At 40.0% G+C, this 15,403-nt stretch overlaps 1 protein-coding gene across 4 annotated transcripts in view; it reads right to left on the reverse strand.

Annotated features, from left to right (window-relative positions):
* The window catches only part of epc1b (enhancer of polycomb homolog 1 (Drosophila) b), a 38,543-nt gene that overhangs the window by 16,800 nt on the left and 6,340 nt on the right, over nt 1-15,403 (reverse strand). The window lies entirely within an intron of this gene.

Genomic DNA, 15,403 nt, shown 5'->3' on the forward strand with positions numbered 1-15,403 from the left:
ATGAGAGAATAAGAGTGTGACACAGTCACTAATCAGATTTTTGCTGCTCCCAGAAAAGATGAGTGTGCTAAATGAAAGCAGTCTCATGTTATTCCTTTTTTCTCCTGTGGTTGGCTCAGAAAAAGGAGAAGCTCCCTTGTTTGGCTAAGTTGTGCAGCAGTTACCTGTCTGTCCCAGTAGCAAGCCCTCTATTTTTTTACTTTTTTTTTTTTGCAATCAAGCAACAGTGGTTGAGCCTTCACCCAGATCAAATCCATGCTCATGTTTTATTTGTTCTGTGTGTAATATGTCCGTTGTCAGTGAATATAGATTACAAAGGAAAGCATTACTTTCCCGTGGGATTTTTTTTAAATCTATCAAATGGCTGCCATTTTGGAAATGCCAAGGCCTAGCATGTCAGCAATTTTAGAGCATTTTGACATTTTTCAATTTGCATGGAAATTGTGCTGCAATATGCGCTTTGTGTTTGCTAATGATCCATCCAACCAATTTTCTTTGAGGCGAGATGGAAAACAGTCTCTCAAATGACTGCAGTATCAAAAGTATTTAGTACTGAAAAAAAATTGTATCTGTGACATTGGGATCAGTGACATTGATATTCACGACTATCGACCTTTCTCCACACTAGTGATGTTGCACGAGCGAGGATACAGTCCCCTCCAAAAGTACTGGAACAGAAAGGTCCTTTGTTTTTGTTGTACACTTAAGACTTTTAGGTCTCGGGTCAGAAGATTAATATGAGAAAAGGTCAGAATTTAAGCTTTTTTTTTTTTTTTTAATAAATGGTATTTGAATCTAGATATGTTTTTTAAAAAAACAACACACCATTCAGGACAGAGCACCTTGTTTGAAGCTACCCCTGAGTGTACTTGAAGTTGTTTACAGACACCCCAGTGGGAGTTTACTGTAAAAAAAAAAAGAAATAAAATAAATGTGTATATATATATATAGATACACACACACGCTGAAAATATAAACTGAACACCGTTAAAAATAAAATAAAAACCACCCTCTTATGCTAACACGCTAATTGACAGGCTGGCTAATATTAGCATTTGATCATGGGAAGGATTTACCTTCAAATTATTTTACATAAATACCGTAGTAACAGAGATGCGTAAAAGAATGCTCACAGGCATATACAGTAGTCTTCCTAATCTGCAAAAACAAAGTTCTTCCTCTTCTGTACAAAATCTCGTCATTTTATGTCTTAAATGTATTTGTTGAAAACGCCAAACATAATTTTGACCTTGTCTGCACTGTTATCTACTAAATACTGCAGTGCATTTAAATTAGGCGTGGGCAAACTACGACCTGGGGCCCACATGCAACACATTGATCATTTCAATCCGGTCCACCAAAGATTGGTATAGAATCACCCAAATCACATCAAAATCATGACATTTATTTGACATTGTCCTGGGATGGCCAGTGGTTGTACCAGGCAATACAGTGAGTAGAGCAATATATTGAGTTTTTATTTTGCTACTGGTCTGAACCCTTTTTCAACCATGAGGAGCCCAAAGCTAAGAGAAGTCAACAGAGGGTGCAGAGCGTTTAATATAGAATTAACTACTAAATACCTTTTCACTGCAGTCTGGTCAAAGCCCGTATTTGAAACAGTTGTGGGTTACGAGGAATAAGACTTTTCTACCTAGCATGCATGCTGATTATGCTTACAACCAATCGACTCTGGAACGGAAGACTATGGGTGAGGGGCTCCCAAAAAAAAAAAAAAAAAAAAATCCCTGAGGTTTTAAGGAAAGGATTTATATATTGCACATGTCAGATTTCATCATGAGGCAAAAACTACCTTGGAATACACTTGTCAACGTTACCAGGTTGGCCTATTAACCGGTGCGCCCTGTTGTCCAGAATATACGGTACTTTTTGCCCTGTGGTGACTGGTAGCAGAATGTATTGGTCAAACCAGGAAAAACATGAATAGGTGCAGTTGCATGAATTCAACAAAAGCCAGGTGTGGCCATCTCAAGCATTTGACACTTCTACAATCACAATTCATCCAGACATGAATCATGAACAAAGACTGTTTATTTTTCATGACGAGTACTTTACACAAATCACAGAGGGCACACTGGGCACACGATTAGCTGCGACTGATGAGTAGTTGAGTTTTACTGTGGATTTACTCCTAAACCCTGTGTATAATATTGTAGTTATAGTGCACTCAAGAGTTTAGTTGTGGAACTGTGGCATTATGGTGGCGGCTTATCCCTCCCACATGACCCAACTTACACAGTGTGAAGAAAACTAAAAATTGTATCATCCCCATAGATGACCTTTCACTTCTGGTTCCATAAAATTCTGTTAACATGCAACAACAAGATGCAAAGGGGACGACGACACACAAAAGTGTCTAGTAACCTTCAAATTATAACCATTTAGAGCAGGAGTCAAACTCAATTTACCTTGGGGGAGCTGGAGGCAGAGTCTCGTAGATAGAGGTATAATTTAAATTATAAAAATCCAAACTTCTCAAACGTCTTTTTTTTTTTTTTTTAAACAAAAGATAAGTGACCCAAGTTGTGTGCAAAACCACTAATAAAAACTGTCCATGGTAAAACTGCTGTAACTTCCACACATTGAAAAATGTTACTGTACTTACATCAAGCCTGGTTAAAGTCATGCCCCCAAGAGCCATATATCCCACCATGATTGGTAAATTCGTCAGCTCCGCACACAGCACTGTAAAGTGCTATTCATATAAACCTTCAAGCCTGCACTAACACCTGCCATAAAACCATTTTAATTTACAACAACATTTGGCAGGCTGACAAATACTCCCAACACTGCGTGGTAACATCATTGTTAAAACATGGTGGTTTGCCATCATACCATTTCCCAGTGCCTGATCACTCCTGGCTGGATGACCTGAGCGAGGGTGTCTAATGTTGTGAGACCCAAAACACCCAATGACCTCATGATATGTCACAAAAGATGCATCACATTGCATCCAAAAGCTGTTTCTTAAAAAGCAGTAACTCAGTACAACTGGATTCACGGCTATGACAGTGTGCTAGACTCATTCAAACCAAGGCATTGCATCTCACAAATATTAATGCTTCTAAAAGTCAAAAGTCTAAAAGAGTTGTTATACCAGAGTATGTACTACATACTTTTCATATTACCAGGTTAATAACTGCAAATTAAAATTCAAAAACAACAAAGTGTGTGTGTGTGTATATATATACACACACACTATATATATATACACACACACACACTAAAGGAAAAGGAAAAAAGACATTTTAAAACTTCTTGTAAACCGATTAATATACCATAACTGTATTAAAAATGAAAAAAATACATAACAAATAGAAAACAAAAAAATTAAACTCAAATGATAATTTCCAATTTCAACTGATATTAGTAGAATATGATTGATGATAGATGATTATTGGTCTGACAAACTTAATCTGAAGAAAACTTAAATGCACTGGCCTGTCAAGGAATAAAGACGGTCTATACCCGCAAGGTTTTGAAAATGCTGAAAGTTTAGTTCAACATTATCAGAGTTAGTGGCAACAAACGAGCGATACATTGTAACAAACATTCCCGTCGGCAATCATGATGTATTGTTATAGTCTATCATAATTTACGGCGGTATCTATTGTCAATCCATTGATGAAAGATAGCAGTAGATGATCTACATTTTCCTAAGCATGTAGAGGGAATAAGATTTCAACTTCAAGATAACGCAGTACCAGGGGGAAAATTACCATTCACATTTAGATATATGGACAGACTAGTCCAACATTCGAACTTAGATCAAGTCAACGTAAATCACAATCTCATACTTATTATAGTTAGATACTGAAACATTACCTGTGTTATATCTCAGAAATGTTTTCAGTGTAACTGAATTTCCTTTGACATGGCTCATGTTGATGACTTTCGACATAAATGCACTCACAGTAGGTGAAGCAGCTCAGAACATGTGCTTTTGGCATAACTTCCGAACATTCTCAGAATGGTTAACTTGCATTTCCTGTTTCCGGCTGAATACTGATCATTTAGGATCAGGCTTGTTTTGTTAGCAACGTTTATGAAATAAACACAAATTAATGTTAAGACTATACAAAATAAGCGACGTCTTTCAACATCTATGTATTTCCACCCATAAATTGTACGTGCGTGATTTTTCGTGCTCGACTGTGCAGAGTTGAGAGCGGGATGGCGGACGGAGGCATACGCACCCATCAAATCACAGTGACCGAGAACCCCTTGTTGGCCACTACAAAGGTCACACGTTTCTTGTAGTTGATCACCAGGTTTGCTTAGCACATTTCTGGAAATTCTGGACCACTAGTCTCTGTAGCAAGGGTGGCCAACCAATCAGCTGTCAAGACCCACATCATACACATCACAATCATTCCCTCCTCAGACACATACTTTTGCTCAGCCAAATTCTATGTATTTCCACCCATAAATTGTACGTGCGTGATTTTTCGTGCTCGACTGTGCAGAGTTGAGAGCAGGATGGCGCACGGAGGCATACGCACCCATCAAATCACAGTAACCGAGAACCCCTTGTTGGCCACTACAAAGGTCACACGTTTCTTGGAGTTGATCACCAGGTTTGCTTAGCACATTTCTGGAAATTCTGGACCACTAGTCTCTGTAGCAGGGGTGGCCAACCAATCAGCTGTCAAGACCCACATCATACACATCACAATCATTCCCTCCTCAGATACATACTTTTGCTCAGCCAAATTATAATAAATGTCACACACCAACATGATAACAAAAAACATTGGTAAAAATGTCCTGTCTTCATCCACATTTTCATTTAATTGCATTTTACCCCCTGTCATTTTTAGTGAATTTTCGCGATCCAACTAAGAAACTGAGCAATTTTCATTCAATGTGCTTGCCACTTTTGCAAAAATACTGTAATGACCTCAAGCAAAGGACACACACACATAAAAGCCTAAACTTTAATATGCTTTCATAGAAGCCGCATGAAAACGGGCAAAGAGCCGAATGAGCCTGGAGAGCCGTGGGTTTGCCATCCCTTTTGTAGATCATCAGAATCAGCTTTATTGGCCAAGTGTGTAAAAACACAAGGATTTTTTTCCTCGGAGTCGAGAGGGGAAAAAAAGCCAGTCATCTCTAAATCCTTGAGGTTTCAAGGTTGTGCCTTGGCAACTCGAACCTTCAGATCCTTCACAGATTATCCATGGGATTTATGACCGTTTGGAGACTGGCTAGGCCACTCCATGACCTAAATGTTTGTGTTCTTTAGCTACCGTTTTAATTGCCTTGACTTTGTGCTTTGGGTCATGGTCATGCTGGAAGCTCCATCCACGACCCATTATAAAATTTCTGGATGAGGAGGTATTAACCCAGGATCTCAAAGTACAAAGGTCTATATATATATTTCCCTCTATGTGGTCAACTTGCCCTGTCCCAATTTCAGAGAAACGCCTCCAGAATATGTTGACATGTCCCCTTTTCAGAGAAATGCCCCTATAATAGAATGCTTCCATTTCCATGTTTGATGGTGGGGATGGTGTTCTTGGGGTCAGTCTAGTGCAGACGTGTCAAATTCAAGGCCCGGGGGCCAGATTCAACCCGCCACATGATTTTAGGAAGGCCTGTAAACGAAAATCATGTGCATCAACTTTGATGATTCTTGTGAAAATCTGTAGCAATATTTCAAATTGTCCTGTCATACATATGATACTAAGATATGAGCATTTTTGTGTTCTCAAACATGAATAATGTTTGAAAACACCATTACCCTTGACTTCTGATTCCAAAACTAGTTAAGAAATTTCATGTGTCAATATGATGAGGTTCCATAATGGCCCTCTAAGGAAAACCGTAACTACAGTGTGACTTCTAGAATCTCGCATCAGAAATAAAGATTGAAGGGAAGTCATGTGCGCAGCTTGACAGTGGACAGCGCACAAAACAGAATTCTGACAAACACTTGCCAAACGATTTCTAGACTTTGCTTTACTCGAGCCAATTGTTACATTCATGTGTTACCCTTTTCGGGAAGATGTTGTGGTTGTTTCACATGAACTCTTCTGGAGTTTCGGAAGACATTTTGACACTAATAGCTGATATTGAGTCCAGAGCTAACTCAGACAATTGTGGTGCATCCTCACAGAGGAAAAGTACCCCAACATGAGGAAATGTGCAACATACTTACTATATTATTGGGCTCCAATTATTTATGTGAGTCATCTTTTTCCCCAGATGAAAATAATCAAGCCCAACTACTGTTCCACCATTACTGATGATCATTTGCAAGTGTGCTAGAGGCTGGGTATCAGCAGCTACTGTCTAGACTGTGCATTCCTGGCTGATTCACTTCAGTGCAAGTCAGAGTAAACTCAGGTAATGACCAAAAAAATAAAAGAAAAATTATATTGTTAATCATTTTGTGCAGTTTTAAATGGTCAGCACTAGCACCAACGTTCCCTCTAACTTTTCATGTCCAAGCAAACACTAAGCCCCTGAACGGTGGTCACTTTTGACTACTGTTAGCAACAGACCTGCACTGTGGTCAGTCAGGTCAGCATAATCCATTGACAATACAGGTTTTATTAAAAGAATCTAATTATAGCATGTATATTCATATCAGAACAATTTTGCAAACTTACTATGAAAAGGTCAAACTTACGTTCACTTAACTGTGCCAACTATGAACTATAAATTTGAAAGCCCGATTTCAAATTAATTTTTTAATTACAAAGATATTCCCCTCTTTCTTGGTGTAAAACTAAATTATTTCTTGCAGAATATCTTCTGCAGTGCACGATGATGGCTGAATGATGCTCCCAAAACAATTCTATGGAAAACGTTATACAGTACTGGCTTTGTGCACTGTGTTTTCTCTACTTACTGTAGATCCTTGTGAGGGTGTACCAATGTGTGGATTTTAACATTGCACACCATCTCATCATGCACTATTTGATTGACTGAATTAAAAAACTCAAAGACATAACTTTTACCATGTCAGGCTTCTGGTATATTGGGTACTTTGTGAGTTGATTGTGAATTTGTTGGACTGACAGCAGATATGCATTCCTGTTGCTGGCTTGCCATGGATTAAATTTGTTTCACAGTGTCAGCTCGTTCCTTTTCTGTTTTTGGCACTCTCCTCCAACAATGTACCGATTCCAATTCCCATCTTACACATGCGTACAATTCTAACTGCTTTCAAATGACTTATTCTGAATGAGACACTTTAGGTAGTCCAGCTTTCATTCTCTCCACACATTTCCTTCTGAAAACTCACTTGCTACTTGGGCTTCACGTGTTTCAGACCAGACCTTTCTTGCTCGAAAGAAAATCTTATTCATTTTCACTACTTTCTCATATTTGCAGATACTCTGTCAGTCATTGCATCTTAAAATAACAGCAAAGTTTTCATATTTGTCGGCATGAAGACTTAAATAGTGGCGATGAAGATTATATTCTCAGCACTGCAACATGTTGTGAACACACCAATAATACATGTACAACTTCCCCATTCACTTCCCTGACTAGGAGGAGAACCATTTTTCTTGGAACACGATGCACTCTGCGTCCACTTTTTATTCTTCAGACATTATGGGGGAATGACTGTGCCAAAGCACACGTTAAAAGTACTATAACAACCGTAATAGATAGCGCGGGCACTAGACAAAGGAGTTCATCCAGACTGTGCACCCAATCAACTTACTCTGCTAGGGTATAAATGGTTTGTTTGCTGAACGCAACTATTATATTGGCTACATCCTCTGTCCGTGACGTCACCTGGACATTTGCCAATGAAAACACATGGTGAACCGTAACTATGGGAGACGAACACGCCCCTTCTGACACGGATGCTCTTTTGGAAAATGAGAACACCACACAACAGAGTGAAATTACTGGGAAAATAGTACACTATTGCTTCTAGCCATATTCAGATGATATGCAATCACGGCCAAACCGCCTCCCGTCCGGTCCACTTCCGCGGCGGAGATGAGTCATTTTCGCCGGCAAGGTGGCTAATCACGGAGCCAAGCTGTGCTGCTTTAGGGGGTTGTTCACAGCTATTGCAGTACCCGATGAACAACACCGTCGAGCCGGGTCGCTTTACTGCATTGTCGTCGCACGCGGCTGAGTGAGGCAGAGCCGAGTCATGCTGCTTTTGGGGGTTGTTAATAGACGCCGCAATACGCGATGAACAACTCCGTCGAGCTTTCTTGCGTTGTCGTCGCACGCGGCTGAGTGCTGCATCATAACAGCATTCTTCAGAGCCGCCACCGTCCGGGAGCAGCCCGACGCCGTCCGACACATTTCGTACGTGGATCTTTTGTTACGTTATGAGAAACGGATTACGTGGTCCGCCCCAAACTATTATTTTTTTTAGTAGCTGTATACACACCTACCTGTCATTTGGAACCCACGAAGCTCTCGACCTCTGCACCCGTGCAATCCATTTTTCACGACGAACCAGGTCACTTGCAAACTTATGAAGGGTAAATCCATCCTCCCGAGTGCTCAACCAATATTCAGCAATGCAACGAGCCGGCATTTTGGCCAACACGAAGGAAAAACGAGCTACCTTCCCGGAGGTAAAACTAATGGAAACAAACGAGTCCACTTGAGGGCGGGTCTGTCCTTTACGTCACTTCCTGCTTCTTCTCGAAAACAAATCCCTCGAGAGGATTTTCATGGCGGGAGTTACAAAAAGCTGTATACGTCAAAAACATGTTTTGTGGTGAAAAAAAAACACATGGGTCCATGTCGGCTGCTGTTTTTTCATTAATAACATACTAAAAATCATGCATTTGACAGTGGCACTTTAAGGCTTCTTTATGCCACTTGTTACCAGATAATTCTGTGTATATGGATGCATGTTCATAATTTTCAGCTAGTGTAACTGCCTCATCCCATGTCATAGCGTTACTGAGCCATATCAAGTCATGTTATGTTTTCATGTTTTGGCATGTCCAATTTTTAACATTGTTTCATGTTTTTTGGACCGAGCCTTTTGTCTTGTGATTTTTATACCATCACCCTGTTGGACTGCCTTCCCGTGTATGACCTCTGCTTGGCAATAAACATCTAAGCTTCCTGCATGTTGGTCCTACCCCCCGCCCTTTCGACGTTTGTGACAAAATCAAGCTTATTTATCACCTCTGCTAATATTACGGTGTTTTGCAATGTGAGACGCCATCATGAATTTTAATCTCATTATGCTCAAGAGCGTGAATTAACAAGAACTGAAGAAAATGGCGGCACTAAGTGCTGGAGACAGAGTAAAATATTTTGTACGGGGAGGGGGTAATGGGGGGGAGGAGAGCTACCGACCAACCCTAATTTTACTACATTTTTTCCCTAAAGCACGTTTCAAAGAATACAGAATATTGCAATTGTAATGTAGAACAACTAAATCCATCTATTTTCTGAGTTGCTTATCCTCACGAGGGTCGCAGGAATGCTGGAGTCAATCCCAGCAGTCCTCCGGCAGAAGGCAGGGTACACCCTGAACTAGTTGCAAGCCTGTAGGTGTGGATGAGTGTGTGAATTGTTTATACATGCCCTGCAATTAACTGGCGACCATCTCAGTGTGTACACCATTTCTTGTTCAAAGACAGCTGGGATTGAGTAAAGCATGCCCAGAGTGAAGATAAGGGGTAAAGCAAATGAATGAATAACCTGCACAAAGGTACAGAGTCATTAACTGACTAAGAGTCAACATGCCAAAGCGTACCAAATTTGAATTTAACTGGATCCTAAATGTCAGATTATTTTATTCATTTAGTGCATTCCATGCGCCACTCTGGCACATCTATCAGCAGCTCCTGAATGGGATACAACTCCCACATGACCACAAGTAGCTGCTAAGGTGCTACCATTGTAGCAAGGAGTAAGAGTGACTATTGCTTGTTTAATGTTTACTGACAATAAGAGTTCAGCTTATTGTGAACAAAACAAAATTAGACAAATGTCCAAACGCATCACAAACTTGATCACTTTTTTTTGGTCACAAAAACCAGCTCAAAGCTAACAGAACCGAACATAGACAAGCTAGCCTCAAGACGGTAGCCAAACCAAAGCTAAGATCGCTAGCCTCATACAGCAGCTTGTACTTTGCAGCCAGTAGAATGCGATTCTGCCCTCCCTGAGTTGCAGTTATTGAAACAAAGGTTTGGAGCCTCTGGCACAAAGCCGATTCAATTCAGAATATCTTTAGAAAGAAAGCCATGTAGATTAAAGATCAAGACTATTTTTTTATAGCCATGGCCTATTTTTTCAAAGTGACAGGTGGTCAGTCATCCATTCACCAACTAAGGCAACCTGCCACACACTCACGCATGTGCGCACACACAGTCAGCTGTGAAAGAGCCACATTCCACAAGAGTGACATGTGGTGAGATGTCTCTGGATCTCCACCAGGACCAGACCGAGCATACTTTCGAACCAAGCGTAAACGCTGTAAAAAACAACATGGTGATTCAAAGCTAAACAATGAGCACGTGTTGAACCACTGTACTTTCATAGTTCTACACTGAGACCACAAAAACATTTTACATTAAGGCTGTGAAAAAGAGTCACCAACTGTTTCTTCCCTGAAACAATGACAAATAATTACTCATCTTTTAAGAGTCTATGGGTTTGCATGTTCTTAAGAGTATTTTTTGGACCATAATAGCAGACGTAATATAGCCTAAGATCACGAGTTAGAATGTAGTGTGAGTGCCTGTGTCATACCCCAGACAAAGTGGACCTATGTTTTGCACTGAGTCTGCCAAGAAAATGATTTCACTTTTGGATCATAGAGGTTCTTCATCCCCAAACATGTGTCAGTATGGGAAATATATGTACAATCATAATGACATACATTTATTCAATGTGCAAATATATCACAATTTGTCACCCTTTTTGTTCATAAACAAATCCCTAGCCCAAACTAACAACCGAAAAACACCACTGATGAGCCAACAAACATAGCATTCAACCAGCGGCACTTATCTAAATCAAAATAATGATTGGCACACAAACACGATTTAAAAACAAAAGGGCAATATAACAGTACTCTCAGGCATATATTCAAGCTCTGAAAGGCGAGTTACACTAAAATTATTTAACAAGCAGTAGAGAAGATGAATGGACTTCTACTTCCAATCTCAGTTTATATGAAGAAAAAGCAGAAGTAAAAGCAGATACTGTAATTTCTGGCCTACAAGCCGTGACCCCCCCCCCACCCCAACACGCTTTCAACCCTGCGGTTTATGCGGTGATGCAGCTAATTTGTGCATTTTTTCCAACAGTTGAAAGGGGGGGGCTCAAGTGGAAAAAAAAAAAGTGAGACCAGAATATGTGTGCCGAGGAAGTGACTTTAACCGGCCATGTTAATGCTGCGCTAGGGTTAGCACAGTGCTAGCGTGTTGCTGCTGTGTTACTGGCGTATCTCAGTGATTTTTACCAGTAAGTTTTTTTGTTTTTAACCCGTCAGCGCTGCGCTAGCGTTAGTGTCGCACCAGCGTTAGCGCCCCAGGATTAAACTCTTTCTGAATTGAACTAGAATTGCTAGATTCACATATACAAAAAGTATCATTTTATTTATTGTATGCCGATTATTTTTCAATGTTATCAAAATTAACCGGTGATTGTGTTGCAATTAAAATAGAATTTTGTTTTATTAGTTTTTATTAATATTAGTGCAGCTGCAGAGCGTTTTCTCCGGGCATTCCGGTTTCCTCCCACATTCCAAAAACATGCATCAATTGGAGACTAAATTGCCCATAGGTGTGATTGGGAGTGCGACAGTTGTCTGTCCCCACATGCCCTGCGATTAGCTGGAAACCAGTTCAGGGTGTACCCCACCTCCTGGCCGATGATAGCCGTATAGGCTCCAGCACTACCATGACCGTTGAGAGGATAAGCGGCTAAGAAAATGGATAGTTTATTTTTCCGGATTTTGTAATGTAATTCAAAATTTTATTCAGACATGCAAACACCAAAGGCATGAAAAATATGTGTGTGTGTGTGGGGGGGGGGGCAGCACACGGCTATTTTAAAATAACTTAACATGTTAGTGGCCACGAGTGCTCAGGACAGGGGAGGATATTCTTGTAAGGCTTTCTTGAGGTTTGTTCACATACTTTTAATACAATACGACTCAAGCAGGTAATAAAGTGTTACATAGCCTAGCAAACTAGTGCTAGTGGTTGTGTGTAAACATGCTGCCATTCTGTTGAATACATATGAACAGAACAACGATTTCCAACCTTTATGGAGCCAAGGGAAGTAAGTTAAACTTGAAAAATCTCACAACACACCAACAAACAAAAATGTCACAAAAAGTAGATGCATTCATTGCTCTATGTACTTGCTGCCATCTAATAGAAGATCACTGCAAATTGACTCTGACCTCTCCAGACTATGACTTTGTAATTTCAATCAAGAGTTAGTCAGCATCAGACAGCAACACTTTTCTAAATTCATCAGTACGAACTTAAACAATACTTGCACTTTTAGTGTGGTTGATAATCTTACCTGACCGCCACACAATCAGATTGCGCCAGAACTCTCAACCGCTGAAAGAAGCAATGAATTCTTTTGGTGCAAAATTTCATTCCAAGTTAAATATCAGCACAAAAAAAAAAAAAAAAGCAGCAAAATGATGAAACGTTCCTCCTATATTTAAAGGCATCCAGCCATCTACTTACAAACATATCTAGTAACAATGACTGAAAAATATTGTCTGTAGTTACAAAGAAAAGTTCAGAATACGAAAAGGAGAAAAAATAGGCGTTGGATTCACATTCCTCAAATCCCACAGACCCCAAACATCCTATATCTTGGTTTGTGTGGCACGATAGAGCTGCTCTCCCCTTGGTTATTGCCGTAGCATCTTCCTGGCATCCCAGTGGCAAGGAGGGATGTCAATTTTTAACCATGATGCTTTCCATTTCCCTTGGACACTCGAGCATCAACGAATCACACGCTGGCACTTTCACACGGTTACACACTACTGTAATGTTTGTAAAGCACAACTTTTAGTTTTTTTTCCCCCAATTGTGTTTTTTTGCAAGTTTATTCATCTTTCTTCACTGTGGGCCTCAAGAATCGTTAGTACAATTAAGTTGTGTGCGTGCATACATTTGTGCGAATGTTTTTTCTCATCTATCAAACGTTTGCCTCCTCCTCAGTCTACCATGCCTTGTGTACAGGTGGCACCTAAGGTCAATCTCCTTGCATTTAGTCTGCTGCGGAGTAACATTGTAAAATTTGTGTGTGAGAACGGTGGTTACGTCAATCTCTTTGAGCTGTCATTGTAGAATTATTACAAAACTGCTTGTGATGACTGGACAGCAGTTAAAAAATGTTTTTCCAAGTGAGAATACAAAATGGACCAATTTAGGTACTGCGATGCCCTCAACATGACAGATAATGAGCATCATAGTTGCTGATGAGAACGAGACAAGGCCTGCTCCCAATGTGATATTTTTAGAATAAATTATCCTACCAATCAATCCACCGATCATTAAAGTCAATAATTGTGCCAGCATTATTAATATGCATCTGAGGTGCAGGAATTGTCTCACTCACACAATCCACAATATAGTGTCTTTGATTAAGTGTATGTGTCTGGTGGGGCCTAGTCTGGTGAGTTACATAGGAGTCAGTTGGCTGCTCTTAGCTCAAGTTAGCAACTAACCATTACTTGGTTAACCGATAGCCAAACCATTTCTGTCATGTCGCAATTGAAAAGTGCGTAAGAGGCTGTCACGCTCCATGACAATACGATGTTCGCGATTGTGTCGCATTTGTTGATTCAGCTTTGCAATAGACACATTGCACTTTAACTTTTAAGTGTGAAATGATCCCAAATCTAGGTCACAGGACTTTTATGAACTGCCCTGAGGTGTGCTAAATCTGCAGTCACATAACCTCATGTGTAAAAAGGATCACTGCGAGGCTTTTGAGGCAGAAATTTGCTTCTAGTTTTGTTTTCGTGTTTGAGCTATTTGATTTATCATTTTAGCCCTATTCTCCACATCACGCTTGTTTTCCCCTCATGGTAATCCAGTGATGCTTGTTTGTCTTTTTAATTAAATGTAGTTACTCCCAAGAAAGTGTCAGCCAACAACCTGCTCCAGTCTCACTGAGTCCAAACATTGCTTTTTGGGTGAGCTTTTATCACCATATTATTGTTATGTAATGCTGAGCTCCAGCTGAGAGAGCACAGACAAAGTTACAGCATCAATGCTCCAACACCAAAACAGAGATCCCACCTCTTCCCCTCCTCACCACCACGTGCCTGCTGCTGTTCTACAGACCTGCTGTGCTATCTGACCTACTGAACCTCTGACACCAAATAAAAATAAGCTGCGAGTAGCAGCGCTTCCAAACGAAATTTACTTCCTGAACAATGTCAAAATTTGTCTGAATTTCCATATTTTCTAAATTTTGTCAAAAACAGCTGGAGCCTAAATTAAAGTACCAGTAGAGGAGATTGACATTCCATCATAAAAATGTGTCTATGTATTAATTCATCTTTGCTAATTGTTTTCAACCCTGGTAACAAAAAATGTCTTCAATCGGATTACTCGGGTCTCAAAAGTCAAAACTAAAACCGCACAATTTTGCAAACAAAAACATTGGTGATTGAATAGGATTGTTTGTTTGGATAACAGTTTTGGGTTGGACTATGAATCACTGACAATCCTTTGCACGAGTTCAACGGCTGGGTCTGGCTGACCAACCATCTTGCCGATGCAGTAGGTCGTGAAGCAGTTTCATTATTGTTAACACTCCCTGCAGTTAATCAAGTTCCGAGACAAACGGCTCAAAACATGCATCGCACATTGTAGCAATAGTAAGTGAGGAGTCAAAGCTGCCAAGAAAACGAGAGCGACTAAGTAGCCAGAAAGCTACCTAGAAAGACTGCAGCTTTGTCCGCTAGGATTTATGGCACTGACAAGGACAAAACAGACGCAGGATTCAACTTGTGGACAAGGTACAGTGAGGAATCCTAGTTAAAAGTTCAGCCATTTCAAAAGTAAAAAGAAAGACACTTCTCTGTCTAGAAAAGAGCAGCTAAAACTTGGCAGTCAAAACACACCAGCATATTGTTTTGGCTCAATAGTTTTCAAATCAGTTTTGGTTTTCCTTTTGTTGGGCTTTAAGAATACTACATAGAGTAATGATGGAATTGTGAGTCGCTCATCATTGGTTCAGGTCAAATAATAATGAACTACTACTACAACAACAGACTTTTAGGGCATAAAGAATTTGACAAATGCACATCACAATTCCCTCCTCTTACAAGTGATCAAAATACACAAGTAAAATGTATGCTCTCTCATAATTCTATAAAGTTATCCTGGTTATCACTGTTAACTGTGACTTCCTTTATTTTGCAAGGGAAAAAAAAGTCACCAAA

This window comes from Syngnathoides biaculeatus, chromosome 13, assembly GCF_019802595.1.
Source record: "Syngnathoides biaculeatus isolate LvHL_M chromosome 13, ASM1980259v1, whole genome shotgun sequence".
Taxonomy (NCBI): domain Eukaryota; kingdom Metazoa; phylum Chordata; class Actinopteri; order Syngnathiformes; family Syngnathidae; genus Syngnathoides; species Syngnathoides biaculeatus.